Source organism: Gracilinanus agilis, chromosome 5 (genome assembly GCF_016433145.1).
Source record: "Gracilinanus agilis isolate LMUSP501 chromosome 5, AgileGrace, whole genome shotgun sequence".
NCBI lineage: Eukaryota > Metazoa > Chordata > Mammalia > Didelphimorphia > Didelphidae > Gracilinanus > Gracilinanus agilis.
Genome location: NC_058134.1, coordinates 3,821,845 through 3,842,353, shown reverse-complemented (window position 1 = coordinate 3,842,353; position 20,509 = coordinate 3,821,845). Strand labels below are relative to the sequence as shown.

The 20,509-nt window shown below is 46.3% G+C and overlaps 1 pseudogene; it reads left to right on the top strand.

Annotated features, from left to right (window-relative positions):
* Positions 1–9,071: 9,071 nt before the first annotated feature.
* The window catches only part of LOC123249337, a 51,819-nt pseudogene continuing 40,381 nt past the window's right edge, over positions 9,072–20,509 (top strand).

The window sequence follows — 20,509 nt, the reverse complement described above, 5'->3', positions numbered from 1 at the left end:
CCTTTCCATGCCCCAGGCAACACTCGAAGACCCCAGGGGAAAGACTGTGTCTGTTCTTCTCTTCTGGGCTTTCCTGCCAGGAGTTTCCCACTCCAAGGAAATCCCAGATCACAGCCAGCAACAACAACCACCGCCACAACCTGGCTACTGTTGTCCGCACCATGCTACCCCTCCCTTGGAGAACGCCTGGCTGCCTTCTCAGACCCAGATCAAATCCCACTTTCTGGCAGATGATACCTTTCCTGCTCCTTCCATGCTGCCCCCTCCCTGCAGTGCCTCCTCTCTCAGATTGCCTGCCATTTACCCTGTGTCTTGGATGGACTCACGGGCTCTCACTCCCATTCGAGTTTGTGCCCCCTCTATCAGCAGTGCTCAGTGTAGTGGCCAACACATAACAAGCAAGTCATACGTATTTGCTTAGGAGAAGACTTGGATTCAAATCTTGACTCTGCCCTTTGTTAAGTAAATGACCTCAGGCAAATCCCTTTGGCCTTACTTTTCCCATCTGGAACAGGTAGGCAGAGACGTGTGGCTTCTGACTGTGGATGATCTCTTCCTTCAGAAAGTTTCCCGAGAAGCCATTTGGCATAGTCCCTGCCTTTCAGGGATGCTATCTAGGGGCAGCTAGCACTGTGCTCGCTGCACACTCAGGAATGGGTGAGGTTTTATGGGAAGCTCAGCAAATTTTTATCTTTTTTTAATTGAAAAATTTTATCTAATCAATTGATTTAGAATATTTTTCTATGGTTACATGATTCATATTCTTTTCCTCCCCTCCTCTGCACCCCCTGCCCCCCATCCCCCATAGCCACCAAGTAATTCCACTGGGTTTTTCATGTGTCATGGATCAAGACCTATTTCCATATTATTAATATTTGTACTAGAGTGATCATTTATAGTCCACATCCTCAATCATGTCCCCATTGACCCATGTGATCAAGCAGTTGTTTTTCTTCTGTGTTTCTGCTCCCACGGTTCTTTCTCCTACGTCCCTCAGGATAGTCCTGGGTCATTGCATTGCTACTAGTAGCAAAGTCAGTTACATTTGATTGTGCTACAATTTATCAGTCTCTGTGTACAATGTTCTCCTGGTTCTGCTCCTTTCACTCTGCATCACTTCCTGGAGGTCTTTCCAGTTCACATGGAATTCCTCCAGTTCATTATTCCTTTGAGCACAATAGTATTCCATCACCAACAGATACCACAATGTGTTCAGCCATTCCCCAATTGAAGGGCATCCTTTTATTTTCCAATTTTTTGCCACCACAAAGCACACGGCTAGAAATATTATTGTACAAGTTTTTTTCCTTATGATCTTCTTGGAGGTATAAACCCAGCAGTGGTATGACCACACCAGCTTTTCTGAAATGCCACTTTGGATGGGGAGCCCTCTGTTAAAGCTAATAGAACTGGAGCAGCTGGTGCCACAGGGGATAGAGAGTCAAGCTGGGAGTCAGGAGGACTTGGCTTCAAATGGGGCTATGTGACTGGGCAAGTCACTAAGCCCCATTTGCCCAGCCCTTTCTCTTCTGTCTTAGAGTTGGGACTAAGAACATAAGTAAAGTTTAAAAAATCAACAAACCACAGAACCTTTCTAACAGAGAAGCTTTCCATCGAGCCTCTCAGGCATTTCTCTGGCTGGTTATGCCAACTTACCTGACCCCTTCAAACTCACTGGAAGCTTCAAGGGGCATCAGAACTCCCAAGAGCGTTCCAGGGAACCCTCAGTAGTGCTCAGTGGGGGATTTCCAGACTGACTTTCCTCTCCAGCCAGCCACACTTCTTCTTTGTTAGTCTCCTTAGAGCCACGAAAGGGGCCACCTGGTGAGCTAGTGGAGTCTCCCTTAGCGGCTATCCCCCTGCAGACTGGACATGACAGCAGGGGGTATTTACTCTTGTTTGGCCTGGGCTAGATGGATTCAGAGCTCTCTTCAACTGGAAAGTTTGACATTGGATTCCTACAGCAGAGCTGTCCATTGTTGAACTTGTATAAACTAAGTATTACAAAAGAAGGAAAAATAAACTGGAACAATGGGAGAACCTGGAGCGTCTTTAGGATTTGCTGAATGTGAGGGGGCACCAGCAGAGGAATCTGGGAGATCAGAAATCTGGCTGTTACACATTCCCAAAGAATCCCTGAGTCTCACTGGGAGTTGGAGGGACCCTCTGAGGCTGCCCAGTCTGAGGCCTGATCAATGATTTCTGGGCACCTGAGTGAGCGACTTCCCTCCTCTTGACCCTGCTTAGTTCATCCACAAAAGGGCACAGCTGAATTTCCTGATCCCCATTGTAGGTCTAAAGTGGAGGTCTCACGAGCCCGTATTTATCCAGACGTCAAATCAATTGGCTAAATCTATAACACCAGATAAGCCCAGAGCAGGCTTCAAGCAAAGCTGATCTTTGTTCTGGAAACTGGCTCCTGGAACCCTTGGATCTGATTATTTGAACCACAAAGATTCTCCTTGTCAAGGCCAATCCCTCTATTTGTGCCCCCTTATTCTCATTTTCTGTACACTGCTCTAGTCACTCGCTTATTTCTTGCAACCTAAAAGCATCCTCAGGTCTGTGATTGTCTATAAAAATGAGCAAAACCCCTAAACCCCAAACCCAAACAACATTTAGCTGGGCCCCCCCCCAACTCCCATGGGCCCCGTCCCTTCAGGCTATCTCTGACCTTTCGGTTTACCCTTCAATCTGCTAGAAAGAGTCTTTCCACTTAGAGGATCAGCAATGGCGAGCCAGAAAGGCCCATCGAGATGCCGGCACCAAGCCCTTGACTTTATTTTATTTGTTAATAATAGAGTTTTCCTTAGATACATGTAAAAACAATTTTTAACCTTTTTAAAATTTGGAGTCACAAAACGACCACCCCGATGCAACTATCAATAATATGGAAATAGGTCTTGATAGACGACACATGTTAAAACCAGTGGAAATGTGTATCGGTTATGGGGGTGGGAGGGTGAAGGGGAAAGTAAGAACATCAATCATGTAACCGGGGAAAATTTTTCTAAAAAATAAAAAAAAATTAAAAAACAAAGAAAATAAAATAAAATTTTGAGTCCAATTCCTCACCCCCCCTCCCCTTCCCTCTTCCATTTGATTCAGATTTTACACGGGTTATAATGAAAAACATTTTTCCTTAAATGATCTAGAAAAGCAAAGTCACTTAGGCAATGAGTATCTGCAGCAAAATTCAAACTCAGATCTTTATGGTTCCAAGTATTGCTCAGTCAGTGGCACTTTTCTGCCTTTCTTCTAACATCCACCCTTTCCAATATGGTTTCCAAGCCTCCTTCTCAATCGAAAGCCCCTTTGCTTTCTTTTGATGTACATTCAAGGCTCCCTCCTTGGCCTCTGTTCTCCCTGCCCTCTCAGGGACTTTTGGTACCGTTAACTATTCTCTCTTCTTGAGTACTTTTTCCTCCCTCTCTTCCCCAAATACCGTATGTTCTCTCATGGTTTTCTGTCTCATTCTCTGACACTCCGTCTCAGTATCAGTGGCTTGAAAGCTAGATAGAGTGAACATTTATTAAATGCTGACTATATGCCAGACCTGCTACTTCATCTTCCCTGTCCTTCCCTCTGCCTTGTGCCTCTTCTTCCTTCTCTTCAGGCTGTCCCTTCACAACCTCCCAGCTGGCCTTCCATTCAGTGGGGAGCTCCTTCCGAGGAAGGCCCCGCCTTGGCTTCCTCTTGTATCCCCAGAGCTCAATGGCTGGCACAGAGGAGGTACTTAAGGCATGTTGACTGACCAACATCATCTCTCGAATTCCAATTCCATAGACCTCTCTGGCTCTCTGGAGCCTTCCATGTGGATGTCCTCTAGACATCTCAGCCACTTAGGCTCCATGATATTTCCTCGTCAGCCTGGCATCTCAACCCTCTGCAGTTCAGGCCCGCATGCCTTCCCGGACCCTTCAGGGCATCCTCTCCCACGTCCATGTTACTGCCGCTACCCTGCTCTGTTAGCCGTTCCCTGGAAGAATCTCATCTTCCCTCTCTGGCTCCCCATGGGCCGTCCATCTTCCTTGGAGCAGAGCCTCCTCTTTCATGAAGCCTGCCCAGCTTCCCCTCCACCCCCCATCCCTGAGCTTTATTCCTCCATTGTGCCCCCCAGGAGAGTGCCAGCTTCCAGAGGGCCCCTCTAGCTTCTTTTCTCTTTTGTGCCTGAAACATGAGAAGAGCTTCAACCTCATTCTGGAATCCAAAGGGTGAGATGCCAGGGATGTGGCCCATCTGCTTCCCCTCCGTCCCGCTCCCCGTTACCCCCGCCGGGACCACCAGATGGCAGTTTGCTTCCCTCATCAATCATGATCTGGGAGCTCTTCTGGTCTGAGGCGAGCCCAAGCCAGGGATAGAATTAGGCAGCCATTCCCTGGCTGATGTCCAGGGCCTGGGCAGGGGCTGTGAGGGGACACCAGCTTCTCATCTCCAGGGACGACTGACTCGTCCATATAGCCTGCTGGGCAGTTTAGGTTGTTCTTTTAGTGACTCCCAGGAAGCCGGGGCTGCTGTTGTCCTTATTTGCATTTGTAGGTGGGGAAACTGAGGCGCAGTGACCTGATAGGATCTCCCCAGGTGAGTATCCGAGGTGGGATTGGAACCCAAGTCTTCCCGGCTCCAGAGTCGGTGGCCCCTGCTTGCTCTTCAAGTTAATTGCGGCAGGATGCTGTTGGCATCGCCCCCCCCCCACCCCACCCCATGGACTCCCATGGCAGCTGCGCTGGCCTCCCTTGTCTAGCCAGGGAGCTTCAGGTTGAGGCTGGGGTGGTGTGGCCATCCCTGTTCGTGGGGAGACAGCAAATGGGCTTGCTGGGGGCAGAGGCTGAGGGAGGTGGCACTGAGAGGAGCTGTTCTGGGGGGCAGCTTCACGCGGTCAGTGCGGGTGCCCGGCCTCAGCTGGCATTCGGTAGGGATCTGGGGGTACCGGGACAAAAGGGAAGCCATCCGGAGGGTCTGGTCCAGAGAATCCAGCCTCCCCTCGGCTCTGCCTCGGCCCCTCCCTGGTTTCCTTGGACGCGCTTCCCCTAACTGCCAGGCTCTCCATCCCCTCCCCAGTTCCCCTGGATGGATTACGACCTGCTTCTCCAGGCACGTGGTGTCTCCGAGGAGGGAAGGGAGGCACCCGGAGGCCAGACTTGGAGGCTGCTTGGGCGCTATTTGAGGAACGGAGGGTCCGGCCTCCACTCCACCTCCCGGGGCTGGAAACCACGGCGTCGGCTCTGGGCATTTGGAAGCGCCATTCAGAGGCCAGAGCCAGAGAGAGCGGGGAGCCCCGGGCGAGGGGAGGGAGCGGACCCCCAGAGCCGCCCCTCCTGCCAAGCGCTGGCTGACGGCACTCCGGAGAGGCCGCCCCGCTTATTAGTTCAGAGTCGAAGATGGGCAAAGCAGCTCCTTGTTCCTGAGAGGTCCTCCGAGAACGCGCTGGCTGCCTGGGTCCCCCGAGGCTCTTTCCGAGACGGGGAGGCAGCCAGACAGAGGCGGAGGCGAACATATGGCCCTCCCACGGCTGTAAACCTGAAGCAGCAAACTGTGAAGTAATCGAGTTCTGCCTGTAGTGGGGCTCGTCCAAGGCTGCGGCCCCCACCGGAGCGCCAGCAGAGCTGTCACCGGCGCGCCCAGCTTCGCCCCCCTCAGAGCTGTCACTGCGGACCCCCCAGCACCAGCTGCTCTTCCCCCTCCCCCGGCCCTGTCATTCTTGCTGCCTGAGCCGTCATCAGCTACGCTGCAGACCGCTCCCCTCCCCCCACTTTGGGCAAAGTTGGGGAGACCGGCTGGGCGCAGCCTCTGGTGGCTGATGTTTCTTCTTGCAAAGGGGCAGCCTCTGGCCGAGGAGGAGGTTTGGGCCTGGCTGCCAGGGTTCTCCCTCTCCTCCAGGTAGCCACATCCTCCCTCCGACGTCCTCCCGGAATCCCTTCTGCTCCAAATGGCCCCCTTGGCAGTGACTCAGGGGTGCTGGGTGCTGGCACCCATCTCCTGCCTTCTCTTTGGGTCACGAGGGGCTCCCCCATTTCGGGGCTTCTAGGATGACACCCTCCACACCCACTCTGAACGCCAGCCCGGGAGCTCTGTGGTAGAGTGCCGGGCGGTTGGGGGAGCCTGGAGGGCCGTCCTTGATGGCCGCGGGGCCTCGAGCACCTTCTGGGGTCCTACTGGGGGCTGAAAGGTTTGTCCTCCTCCTCGGAGGTTGCATCTGGGCAGCCAGCGGGACCAAGCAGGCCGGGCCCTGAGGCACTGCAGAAGGGTCTCCTGGGAAACCACAAGGCCACAGGGGTTTTGCTTCTCCGGAGTCAGCCTCGTTCTGGACGGGGCAGCCCCTGCCGGGCCCTGGATGAAGGGTTCTTGGGCCGCAGCCGTGGGTCCGCCTCGGCTTCCAGGAGGCCAGGACTACTTTGGCCCTTCAGGGCTCCTCGGGTTTGGGCTTCTGGAGGGCAGAGTTTGGAGCCAACACTTCAGAGATCGGCTGACAATGGAGCAAGTGAAGGAGAAGACTGAGCCGAGGCCCTCTGCTGGGATGGGCCGCTGCATCACGTGGTGCTGTTTGCAGATGGGCATCCCATTGCTCTTAGAGACCCGAGGCAGGGAGAGGGGAAGGACCACCTCCAGCACTCCTTGGGGAGGGGATCCTTCTGCTCTCTCCCCATTCTTCTGGCCTGTCACCAGGACCCTTTCTTGCTTGCTTCTAGGCCAAAGGGAGGGTCCCCAGCTAGTACTAATGGAGCTGCTCTTGTTGGGCATGGGACACCCCCTGGGGCTCTGGGGGCTTCCAGGAACAGAGCAGGGGTGCTGGCCCTGGGGGGACCCTTAGTGAGTCCCCCAGTTTTAGCAGAACCTCTCTCGTGTGTATGTAGGCCCTCCCACTGGCGCTCCTGCTCTCAGAGGCTGGGGAGCCTTTCCAGAGAGCTAAGGGGCCTGAGCACAGTCCAGGCACACTTTGACCTCTGGGCTTCCCAAGCCTGAGGCCAGCTCTCTCAACATGAAGCCAGGCTTCCTTCCTGCCTCTAACTGGGGTCCTCTGAGGCACACTACTCTCCCCCCTCCCCCAGATTCGGGCAGGCCCAGCTCCCTCGGAGGCGCCCCTCCATTACTTTGTTCCTATCTGCTTCCCTTCCCCTCCTTCCTCAGCCAGGAGCTGGGACTAAAGCTGGGCCTGCCACCAGATGGAGACCTTGGTTCCTGCTTGGGATGGGAAGTCGGGGAAGGAAACTTGCACCTGGCTAGAGAGTGAGCTGGAGCAGCATCCCTTAGAGGAGGGCCACAAGGAAGAGATGCGCTGAGCTGCTCAGCTACCCTGGGAGTTCAGGCCATGGGATGGCTCACACCCCTGCAGGGCTTTGTGGAGGGCTTGGCCGATGGGATGTGTAGGGGTGGCTCCCTGTCTCATGGCCCGGTGGGCGCTGGCTCGCCTCTGGGGGTTCAGGGCTGCTTTCTCTGTATTGCCAATGGCTCAAGCCCCTCTGCCCGAGCTTCAGATTCAGGACAGGTAAATGTGCCGATGTTTCCCACCCACCTCACCCATGGGGGCACGCTCTGCCCTGCACCACCTGAAACCTGGGGAAGGACTTCTTGCTGCAGAATGTTGTTCCCACCAAGTTCATGGCCACTGCTTGGTGAGCCTAGAACTCAGCTCCCAGGGGCCTGGGGCTTGCAGGTCACCCCACAGCTCACTCTATGCTGCTCTGATTTCAGGCCTGGGCTCTGGAATGACGGGGTGCTGAGGAGCCCTCCAAGGGGACCCGTGGAACCCATCCTCGGCTCCACTCCCTTCACTGGCCACATGACTTCCCCATGATGCTGAGAAAGGAGACTGGAGTGGAGGCCGACAGACCCCTTTTTATGTCTCTGTAGCCAGCCAAAGCTCCTCCTCTTCAACACGTCATGGGAAGTGTAGCAGGAGTGAGCCATAGTCTGACTCTACGAGGAATCATTGGGGGGTCTCTGAAGCCGCCTTCCTGGCTTCTCCATGGATCTTCTGTGGAGAGATGCTTTCCCAGGTGCTCGGTGCATATGTCAGGCGCCCATTCTCCACGGGTCTCATTCAGTCTTTACAGCAACCCTGTGAGCTAGGGAGTACTGAATTAGCATCTCCATTCTACAGATAAGGAAACAAATGCAAGGTTCCTGGTTTCCCCAGTGTTACTCATTTTAGAAGGCAGTAAGCCAGTCAATAAACACTCATTAAGCACCTACTATGACCCGGGCGCTGTGCCAAGTGCTGGGGATATAAAGAACGACAAAAGAGAGTCCCTGCTTTCAAGGAGCTCCCAAGAAACTATTGGAGGCGGCAAGCTACAAACAACTGTATACAAACAAACGACAGGCAGGATAACTCAGGAATAACCCAGGAAGGGCCCTCAAATTCAAGTCTTCTGGACTCCATGTCCAATATGCTACCCATTCTGTCACCTGCTGCCCTCTGGTGAGACTAAAGAATGAAAGGATGCCCAGTCGCCGGGCAGGTCCAGCCAGATAGTTGTGAGGGGTAATAGTGGACCTGGGAAAGGGGATGTTTCCTAAATCTTCTCATTTCCCATCACCATTTTGGGCAGAAGATGAAAGTGTGAGAAGCATCAACTTGCCAAGTGAGATCTTTTCTTCCCTTATGCATGAGCCAGCAAGAATTCACTGGGTACCATTTCAATGGCATCAGTGGGAATATCATAGAAGCTGAAAATGAACATCACAGATGCTTTGAAAGATCTGAAGCCTTGGAAGATCACTGCCTCCTAAGAAGCAAAGAGGCACAGATGAAAAGAGGATGCGGAGTGGGCGAAACAGGCGCAGACATGGGTCTCCAGCAGCCACCTTCTGCTTGGGATGTGGCTCGTCAACTGACAGGATGCAAGATGCCGAAGTCCCTCATTCCACTGGACCTCTGCCCTGCAGCTTGAGAGGACTTTATTTCTGGAAGGATTGCTGAGAAAATGCTTTCTTCTGGGAATTACAGCTCTAGCCTGCTATCTGTCTTGAAGGCTCTGAAGCGGTGAGTGCCTGACTTGCCTACTAAGGCAGTGGGGTGATTCCATTGCTTGGAAAAGTCCAATTTCAAAGGAGCTTAATTGAACATCATGATGCTGGAGAAGAGTCAGGTTGCAGGTGTGTTTCTTGCATGTCTGGTGGCCTGCCAGAACAAATCGAGAGCTTCCCTGGAAGATGATGAGCTGTCAGGAGCAGAATCAGAGATTGGGGCTCTGATGGAAGTGGAGGGCCTGAAATTAAAATGAAAGGTACTGGATATAAGGTACAGACTCGTACGAGCCCCAGCCTCTCAGAGCTAAGGCTTCTCCATTTTGCAGATCTCAGCACCCATGGTGTGACCCCTGGTCATCTCTCTGTTCATCACAGCTTATGCAGAAAGGGATGCTAATTCTACAAGCTTTGAGCTTGTAACCTGCTTTGGAAGGGGAGGACTTCATGCAAGAACTGTTGTCTACACTGAGTTTGGTAAGGACATCCTTTTAGAACTACACAGGCATCCAATTCACTGCAAAAGAGGAGGCCTGAGCAGGTTCCACTAATCAATAACAGGAATGATTCCCCCACCGCATCCCTCATTAGATAACAGCTCACATTTGCACAGAGGCTTAGTGTTGGCATCGTATTTTGCAGACATTATCTCATTTGAACTTCCTAACCATTCCATGATGGGAATATGAGAGGCACCAATATCCCCATTTTACAGGTGAGGAAACACAAGTCTTGGTGGTTAAGTCACTTGCCCATAGACTCAATACAAGTATGAGGGGTTAAGGGGGTTTCCTTATCTAGGGGACCCTAGATAAAGGCAGGAAGGAAGAGCAAGACTCTTCTTCTGCAGTGCATGCATGGCTATGTGCACTGGCACTTATAAAAAGGGCAAAGACAAGTCCTGTTTGGTCTTTAACTCCCAAGATCATCATTTGGATAGGTCTTGTTGGAGGAATGGACCATAGTAAAAAGAGCCAGTCAAGTACTCTTTTTTTAAAATAGTTTTTTTAAACCCTTAACTTCTGTGCATTGTCTCCTTGGTGGAAGAGTGGTAAGGGTGGGCAATGGGGGTCAAATGACTTGCCCAGGGTCACACAGCTGGGAAGTGTTTGAGGCCAGATTTGAACCTAGGACCTCCCGTCTCTAGGCCTGACTCTCCATCCACTGAGCTACCCAGCTGTCCCCTCAGTCAAGTATTCTTGCATCCCACATGACCCTGAATCTGGAGAACCAGTTTAGAGTTAAAATCAGGACTAGTAAATAGGGAATCTAGACCTTGCCACCAGCAGGGGGAAGAGGGAAAGAAATGATCATCTATATGGTACCTACTGTGTGCCAGGCACATGCAAAATGCTTTTAAAATACCTCATTTGAACCTCACTACAAACCTGCAAAGGATCACATCCCCATTTTACAGGTCAAAAGACTTGTCCAAGGGCATACAGCTTCTGTCTGAGGCTGGTCTTGCTGGTTCAGGCTCAGCCCTCTAGTCTTCCACTAGACTGCCTAGCCATCTTGTTAGAATGAGTTATGTGGATGGCAAAGTTCCAGTCTGAAAGGGTTTTCTGAGTCAGTAGCTGTAAAGTCTATTTGTTTGTTTCCCATTCAGTAGAGTCCTAACCCCGGGAGGATACTAGGAGTCTGGAACTTGAGTGGGAGACCTATGGATTTGCTGCAATGTCTCCATATTACATAACTGGAAATACTTGTTCTTAAGCACCTCCTGTGTGCCAGACCCCCCAGCGTGGTGTACTAGACTGTCTTTTAGTAATTCCTATCAGCACTGAGCACAAGCAAGCAGGAAGGCAGCTCAGCTTTGGCTGGATGAGACTGGGCCGCCCAATGGAAAATCGGGTTGGAATTGTCCAAGGAGTCGTGTGGCCAACTACTCACAAATGTAACCCCCCCCCCTCCACGTGTCCTAAGAATGGGTGTTCTCTCATTATAGACCACAACCCTCCTAGCCAGAGTCAGAATGGCTTGGGGAAAGAAAGCCCTGGCTCCCAATCCTGGATCTCTGGCTTAGAACTTGGGTAACCCTGGGGAGGCCAGATGAACCCTTTTAGTTCTTTGTTTTCTCATCTGTGAGATGAGGAGGTTGGGCAAAATGACCTGTTAAGTCCTTGTGAGCTCCAAATCTCTGAGCTTTTGTTGGATGATCCTTGGGAGTTGCTAGCATGAAAATCTTTTATTTTTTTTTACTGAAGCTGAACTTTTCAGAATTCAGTGTAATATCTAAGATACTGCCTAGCTGTGTGGCCCTGGGCAAGTCACTTAACCCCAATTACCTAGCCCTTACTATTCTTTGCCTTGAAACTGATACTAAGTATTGATTCTAAGGCAGAAGGGAAGGTTTTTTTTGAAAAAAAAAAAAAAAAAAAAGAATTTAGTGTAGTGGTGTTCCGGAGCGGCAATTCTCAACCTTTTTGGTCTCAGGATGTCTTCTTATTCTTAAAAATTATTAATGATCCCCAAGAGCATTTGTTGATGATGGTTAAATCTACTGCTATTTACTCTATTAGAAATTAAAACTCATAAAATTTTAAAATATTTAATTCATTTAAAAAGAACAATAAAGATCCACTAGAGGTGAACATTACATTTTAAAGTGAAATTTACTCCATTTTTCAAAACAAAACAATGAGGCATGACATTGTTTTCTATTCTTTGTCCATGTCTTTAATATCTGGCTTAATGGAAGATAGTTGCATTCTCCTTTCTGCTTCTGCCTTCAATCTGTTATGATATGCTGTTTGGTTGAAGTATAGGAAGAAAATCTGGCTTTCCAGAAAGTGGGAGAATTGTAATAGGCAAATAATATTTCATTTTGAAAATAATTTTGACTTCATGGACCCCTGAAAGTGTCCCTGCAATTCCTAGAGCTCCTTAGGCCACACTCTGAAAATTATTGGAAAAATCATTCCAATTCCCATTAACTCGGCAGGTTAGGTCTTCACAGGACTGGTGCTACTTCTACCTTTATGAGGTTTTAAGGGAATTAAGAGTGGGTACCTCAGTAGCACAATGGATAAATGACCAGGCTTGAAGTTAGGAAGACCTGAGTTCAAATGTGACCAGACACTTCCTAGCTATGTGACCCTGGACAAGTCACTTGTCTCAGCTACCTCATCTGCGAAATGACTTAGAGAAGGAAATGGCAAAAGACATATCTTGGCCAAGAACTTTCCTCTTACCCCATCACAAAAAGTCAGATACAGATGAGAAGTGATTATACAACAACAACAACAGGGGACTCATAATGACCTGAATGGGGGAAGTGAAGTTCAATTTCTTAATGCAATTATTCATAAGCTCTCAAAACTGTGCTTCTCCCTCACTGATAAAAATTAGTCTTTCAGAATTAATTTGCTGTTAGAAAAAGCTATTTAATAAGACTGTAGTGAAAACACTTGGTATTAAATGGCCCCTCCATCCTTTAGAGCTTTAGTGCCATACTTTGTCTCCAGTCTCATCCTGGAGTCTCCCTGAGAGAATGGGGCTTTCTCATCTCCAATGGGGATGGGCAAATGATAGGGTCAAACCAGACCATCTGCCTGCCAGATTTGGCCAGAAGACGGCACCTGTTGCTAACACCTATTCTTGAACGCCTCCGTTCCTGCAGACCTCTCATCTTGAAACATCCCTCTGCCATGTGAGCCCTCTTTACCCATTGTTAAATTCTCCCTGAGACATCAGTTTTAGGGGAGGGACCAGGCTGGTCTACCTTTGTTCTCTTCCTGACTCTTGTTTCTGACTTTCTAGATTTAAGCTACACTTGCCCTCCGCATCTCTCCCATCCCCTATCATGTAACTTCATCATCCCTCATAGGCTGCTTTTCTGCTTCCTCTTTTGGGTGTTACCTTCTCCCATTAGAGTGTAAATTCCTTTCAAACAGGGATGGTATTCCTGTGTTTCATGCACTTCGTATAGAGCCTGCCGGGAACATAATGCTTAATAAGTGCTTATTGTCTACCTGATTGACCCTCCTTCCAAAAATGTCTACGGCAAATTCTCCTTCCAGGACCTACAAAGTGCAAGGAAAAGTGGGGTCAAGCTGAGAGAGCTTATGGAAAAGGGCTAATTCTAATTGCTGGATGTCCTTTTGTCTTCTCTCCAGGTATACTCATGAAACTCCCCTTAGATTTGGTACAACTTCCTGCTGGGCTTCTTGTAGAGTCTTTGTCCTTGACTCTTGGTATAAACAGTGCTGCATGTCATCGTTGTTCCAGGGGCATCAGGGAAAAATCCAAATCTTCTCCCCTTTCTGAAGCTGACAAGGTTATTCTTTGGTGAAGGGTTGGGGGCAACCAAAGTTCTTCTTCCTCCTCCTGACTCCTATCCCCAAAAGATTCCCTTTCGGAGATTTGGCTGGAGCATCTCTCTCTTGGCTTGCCCCTGGAAAAAATAATTCTAGGTTCCCAGCTGATTGTTTTATTTAAAATCCACAGAGCATAGATTAGTTTAATGCCTTTGATTGATTCATTCATTCAATAAAGACATTCTTAGCTGATAAAAGTATCAGAACTAGCATATTTTGTTAGAGTGTGATTAACTAATTGACTCAGTTGACCCTTCCCTTACTGGGCTGGTCCTTGGACCACAGGAAGCCAGTGCTTAATTGGATCTGTTTTTATTGCTTTTCTAGCTTGACAGGATCTGCCAGGACTTGTGTTCTGCTGTCTTAACCATCAAGGACTCAGTATCTGCCTTGGAGAGAAATCAGAGAAACATGTCCCAGAAAGAAGCTATGAAATAACACATTCCTTTCTTTTCTTCATTGGATTCAGGGGGAATTTAAAATGAATAATTAAAAAAAATCTTTAACTTGTGCTAATCATATTTCATTTTGATTTTGTCATTAGAATCATGGCAGGGGCAGCTGGGTAGCTCAGTGGAGTGAGAGTCAGGCCTAGAGACAGGAAGTCCTAGGTTCAAACCCGGCCTCAGCCACTTCCCAGCTGTGTGACCCTGGGCAAGTCACTTGACCCCCATTGCCCACCCTTACCACTCTTCCACCTATGAGACAATACACCGAAATACAAGGGTTTTAAAAAAAAAATAAGTGTAGAATCATGGCAAACATTTTTTCAGGGGAGAAAGGTGCTTGCTGTGGTCCACATTTTGCAGAAAAACATTTTTCATTGACCTTTTGAGTCCTTATATGGAGACGAGAGAAGGTAAAGAAAGATATGCAAAGCTATGAAAGAATATTATTGAACAGCAACACTCTTGAAAGATGTCATGCTCTCCTCTTTTCTTGTTCCCATTTCTGGCCACATTTCATTCCTCCTCCTTCTGGAAAGCAGCCATTATAGGCAAACCTACTATATATATATATATTTTCACCTTTACTCTTGGCTCCCATCTACCCTTTAAAAGCACCTATCTTCCAATTCCTTCCTCCTGATCTCAGCTCTTCTGTGAGGTACTCACTGCCCTAAATCAGTGCATCCTGCTGCTGATTGGCAGGAGGTAGAGACCTTGCAGCCCACTTCACTGAGGTTTGGAAGTGGACTTAATAATAGAAAATAGTTGGCACTTATCTAACACCTTTCATTGAACCCCTCCAAGCACTTTACCAATTAACTAAACTTGAAATGCTCCAGTGAATGGTATTTTCCAGGTGGCTGAAGTGAGACAAAGTCACTTTCCCAAGATCATGGGGTACGTAGCTTCTGTCCAGAAATGTGACCCGGGCCTTGTTTTTCCTTGTGTCAACTCCTCAACAAGGCTGCTCTCTACTGTACCCCAGGAGAAGAGATTGACTTTCAGGGAGACCTGGTGTGCTTCTGGGATGCAGGAAGCTTGGACTGCACCCAGCGAAATTTGGGAGCATTTTCATTGGCACAGTTTTAATCCAATCTCACTTCTGGTATTTAGGACGCCAGACATATAATCTCCATCTCTGTAGGGGATCTGAGCACTCCCGAGTTTTTCTCTCTGACTCTGTCTGCCTATTTTTGCCCAAAGACATAATGACTATTTTAGGTAACCTCCCACTGAGACAAAGCCTGTGTTATGTAAATGAAATGAAGACATTCTAGATGGAATTAAGAGATGATTTTAAGTGAGGACAATTTGAGGGAGAATGGCTTAGCAATTTGGGCAGGATTTAAAACTTCCTTTACTATGTAGACTCCAGCCCCAACTTCTCAGGTTCCTTTTCTTTTGAGCTCATGATCTTATTTTCCTTCTTAATCAGTTTAATACTTAGTGATTTGCTCAGTGCTGATAATTGGATAGAGGAATATGCTGGGCGCCTTCAAGATTGTATTTACAAGGCAAAGTACCTTCTAGGAATAGCAGGGATGTAGCTTGGAGGCACTTCTTTGAATGAATATTGCACAGAGATACTTTCTGGATGAACATAAAAATGCATTCTTCATTAAGTTATGAAATAGATCTTAGCAGGATGATTGTTTTCATTGAAAGTTTGTCAAAATACCAAAGAGAGCCTCTGGTCTGGAGCACAGGCTAACTTTGGGAAGCAGTATGCTTGCAGGGATAACAACTTGAATGGTAAGAATACACACAAGATACATAAAGCCACCTCTAGGGCTGTCTCTCAGCTCATAGTCTCAACACGTTCAGTGGGACGCCTTGGATTAAGGTAATCTAGGGTACTCACTCCTGAGATTTTTGGCTCCTCAATCCTCACTGGTATGTTTGCCATTAATAATCATCCACTAGACTTGATTCTCTCAAAGCAAAGACGCTTACTGAGATTGTTTCTTGTAGGCTAGTATGTATAGAATCGACTTTCACTGACTCCTCATAGCACCGGTGGGAAGAGAGGACATGCATGGACTATACTACTAGAAAGAAATACATGTAAGGAACACGTGGCTCAGGCAAAGTAGACTTCTGTTTAAATAGGGCCTCAATGCCACTTTTCTTCCTGTCAGGTCTTCATGTTTTTCTCTTTGCAGGCAGATTGTTTATCTGGGCATTCTGGGCTTTGTAAGAGTTAAATCAATATCCAATAACTCCAAGTATTATATTTATAATATAATATGATATAATATTAAATTAATATAACATTAAGTAATTTACAATTATTATATTAATAATAACTTGAAGTAGAAAGAAAATCAACTAAAAGAAATAGATGGTCAAACCTAATTATCTAACAAAAATAAGACCACGTGAAAAATTCTCCTGCCTCGGACTCACCCCTCCTCCACAAACCACAATCAGAGGAGAAGAGAGCGAGGAGCAGAGCTACGCAAGACTTATATCCTTCCTACGTTAGCACCTAACATGAGAGGTAACACGGGAAGCTGGGATTTAGAGTTCTGGGGAGCAAATCCTCGTTACGCAGCTTCTTCATTTCCACAGCTCAACTTCTAATAGCCAGGACCTGCTATCTTCTTCACTCAGAGAGTTCCATACTCTTCAGGGTTGTCTCCTGCCTCAACTGCTTCCTGGAAAATCATATTGTTTTTCAAAGGTCCTGGAGTGTTGTGTTCGGTCTTTAAGCAAGGGAATGAAGAGTTGCCTACACCACCCCCTGAAGTTCACCTGAGACGCAGCATCCCAAAATCTGTCACCTGTCTCTGAACATCTATGATTTCATTATTTGGGCTTGGGGTGAGGCGGAAATCAAATTCATCCCCATACTTCAAGGCTTAGCACTTTTAGGGACAAATAATCCTTCCTTATCCCCAATTATTAATGCTTTTCCTTTGAAATTACTTAGCATTTATTTTTTCATAACTTGAATTTACTTCTCCATATGATTATTTTCCTCCAAAAGGCTGTGAGATTCTTGAGGAGAGAAACGATTTAATATTTTATCTTTGTTTCCTAGTGCCTCTTATAGTGTCTGGCGCACAGTAGGCATGTAATTTGTGTCAAATTGAATTACTTCTTTTCTTTTCTTTTTTTAAAAACCCTCACCTTCCATCTTAGAATCAATACTGTGTATTGGTTCCAAGGCAGAAGAGGAGTAAGGGCTAGGCAATGGGGACTAAGTGACTTGCCCAGGGTCACACAGCTGGGAAGTGTCTGAGACCAGATTTGAACCTAGGACTCCATGTCTCTAGGCCTGGCTCTCAATTCACTGATCCACTCAGCTATATCCTGAATTACTTCTTTTCTAAGATCCCCAGGTTCATCTGTGCTTATATTCCTTTTGCTGACCCACATTTAATTCTCTATACACCTTTTTGGATAGTCTTTGAGAATTATCATGGTTGGGGGGCAATTAGATTGATCAGAGGATTGAAAAAGCCAGGTGTAGACATGGGAGGTCCTAGGTTCAAATCTGGCCTCAGATGATTGTATGACCTTCGGTAAGTCATTTAATCTCCATTTCCTAGCTTTTATTGCTCTTCTGCCTTGTAAACAATGCATAATATTGACTCTAAGATGGAAGGTAAGGGTTTGAAAAAAAAAGAATTGTAATAGTGATGAACTTCCCCACAATGCAGGTAATCAGCTAGCATTTATTAAGTACCTACTATGTTTCAGGAAGATGTTCTGACTTTTTCAGGGGCTCTAGTTACAGTCTTTCCAATTTTAGAGGACAGACTACAACTCATATGCTAATATCTGGGGAGGCCAAGTGGGCACTGAGAAGAGTATGGCTTTGTCCATTTGGACAAGTCACAGGCTCTTTGGGCTTCTTTGTTCTCGTTTGTAAAATGATGGTATTAGAACTATCAGTTACCTTCAAGGCTTCATTTTACAACCCATCCAGGACCTATGTCACTTCCTTACAGTGGTGAAACATCAGACAAATACATTAATGGCTTAAAAAACTTCTAGTGCTTAAAAAAAAATCAGAAGAATCGAAATGAAGAAAATCTTGAGAGGAAGACTGAGTGAGATAGTATGTAAGGCCATTTTCTCTCTTCAGCAGCCCAAATCCAAAAAACTATCCCCAAATGTAAGGTTAGGAAATGGAAAAGGAATATTGAAAGAATCTACATGTTGGAGGTACAGTGCCAGCTAGTAGTAGCTCTCCGAGGTTCTGATCTCCTTGATGGAATTGACTCTGCACATTAGACCTCCGTCCATATTCTGTTCCTCCAGAGATGGGTCCTCTAAAAGGGAAAAGCTTTCTCTGCTGACCTCAGAGCCTATATTCCAACCCAATGTGGTACATGTGGATGAATAAAGTTTCTTTGACAGGTATCTCAGGAAAGTTTGGAGACATTTGCCTGATTCTTAACTCTCAGGTTGACCTGACATAAGTGATACTAGTAGAGCTGAATTATTTCTTTGGGCCTTCTTTCTCTGAGGGGAATATCAGCTTCCCTAAGAGGATATCTACATCTTCTAGAAGAGCTAACCTATGGTCATATTGTTGGGGGCAAATCTTTTGCATAGTTGTAGGTGCTCAGCAGAAAGAATTGTGCTGGCTATCATTTTTCCTATTGAAATTTTTACAGATAATTAAGTTGACATTAAAAAAGAAACTTCATTTTAAAGGAATGGAAATACTATTTCTTTGTATTTCTGAGTTTCCTCAAGCCAATTACTCTCCAAAAACAAACTCCTCCATTTTCTGTACTATCCTTTCTCCCCTCACAAAACAAAAACAAACAAAAATGAGCCACTAGTTATTTGGTGGTAATGAATAGAAGTAAATGCATAGCCTGGAGAGTGACCCAAATTACCTTTTTTTTTTTTTTTAGATTTAAATATTTTATTTTTTTAGAAAAATTTTCCATGGTTACATGATTCCTGTTTTTACTTTCCCCTTCATCCCCCCTTTAATACCCTCCCCATAGCCAATGCACATTTCCACTGGTTTTAACATGTTTGATCAGTCAAGATTTATTTACATATTATTGAGAGTTGTATTGGTGTGGTCGTTTAGCGTCTACATCCGCAAACATGTCCACATCAACCCATGTGTTCAAGCGGTGGTTTTACTTCTGTGTTTCCATTCCTACAGTTCTTACTCTGAATGAGGGTAGAGTTCCTTTCCATCAATCCCTCAGAACTGTTCTGGGTCATTGCATTGCTGCCAGTACAGAAGTCTATGACGTTCGATTTTACCACGGTGCATCATTTTCTGTGTACAATGTTCTTCTGGCTCTGCTCCTTTCACTCTGCATCAATTCCGGGAGGTCTTTTCAGTTCACATGGAATTCCTCCAGTTTATTATTCATTTGAGCACAATAGTATTCCATCACTAGCATATACCGCAATTTGTTCAGCCATTCCCCAATTGAAGGGCATACCCTCGTTTTCCAGTTTTTTGCCACCACAAAAAGCATGGCTATAAATATTTTTGTACAAGTCTGTTTATCTATGATCAATTTGGGGTACAAACCCAGCAATGATATGGCTGGATTGAAGGGCAGGCAGTCTTTTATCGCTCTTTGGGCATAGTGCCAAATTGCCATCCAGAATGGTTGGGTCAGTTCACAACTCCACCAGAAATGCATTAATGTCCCAATTTTGCCACATCCCCTCCAACATTCAATACTCTCCCCTGCTATCATTTTAGCCAATCTGCTAGGTGTGAGGTGGTACCTCAGAGTTGTTTTAATTTGCAATTCTCTAATTATTAGAGATTTAGAACACTTTCTCATGTGCTTATTGCTAGTTTTGATTTCTTTATCTGAAAATTGCCTATTCATGTCTCTTGCCCATTTATCAATTGGGGAATGCCTTGATTTTTTTATACAATTGATTTAGCTCCTTGTATATTTGAATAATTAGACCAAATTCCCTTTTGAATGACACTCAGCCTCTATTTTGGTAACTTTTGAAAGCCTCATCACTCAGGAGGCATAGAAAATCACTTTATATTCCTCTCTTGCAGAGTATCAATGACTTGTCTAATTTGTTCAACACATCCTAGATTCTATCAACCAAGAAAAATTCAGAATCAAATGTGTAACAATTTTCTAATTTCTTGTCAGCCAAGCCTAAACCTTCAATCCACATTGCTATGGACATTTCACTCCTACCTGTATGTAGGTTCATCCCTGTCTCCAGTCTAATATTGAGTGTGACCCTAAGAAGTGTGATTTATAGGGAGTCAGAGGGCAATGTTAATTAATTTGGATTCATCAATCTTGTTGCTTCTATTGTTCTGATCTTGGTGACACAGGTTTCCCTTGTATAGTAGCTAGCATTACCTGGCCTTTCTCTGTGACTCATTTACCCAACTAAGTGTTTCAACAATCAGATTCCCTGTACCCCTAGGGACTGACTTCCTATCTCTAAAACTTAATCTCCTTGTGATTATGTCCCTCATATCTATCATTTTTACTTTTCCATTGTCTATTGCCCATCTGCCTTTGTTCCTACCAATTACTTTTATTGTATATGCTCGGAGAATGACACTAGTAATTAGACTCACTTTGGATTTTACAATGGTGTTTTTGTCACATTTGCTAACTTATGCCTAGATCCCATGTATTGATCTCTTAATTAAAGATTTCATTCTAGAGACCCCTAGTTTTACTCATAGGGTTGTTAGAAACACTAAAGATCTTAGATATGTAAAGTACTCTCCAAACCTTGAACTACTATATACTTACACACACATATATATATAGAAATATGTACATTTAC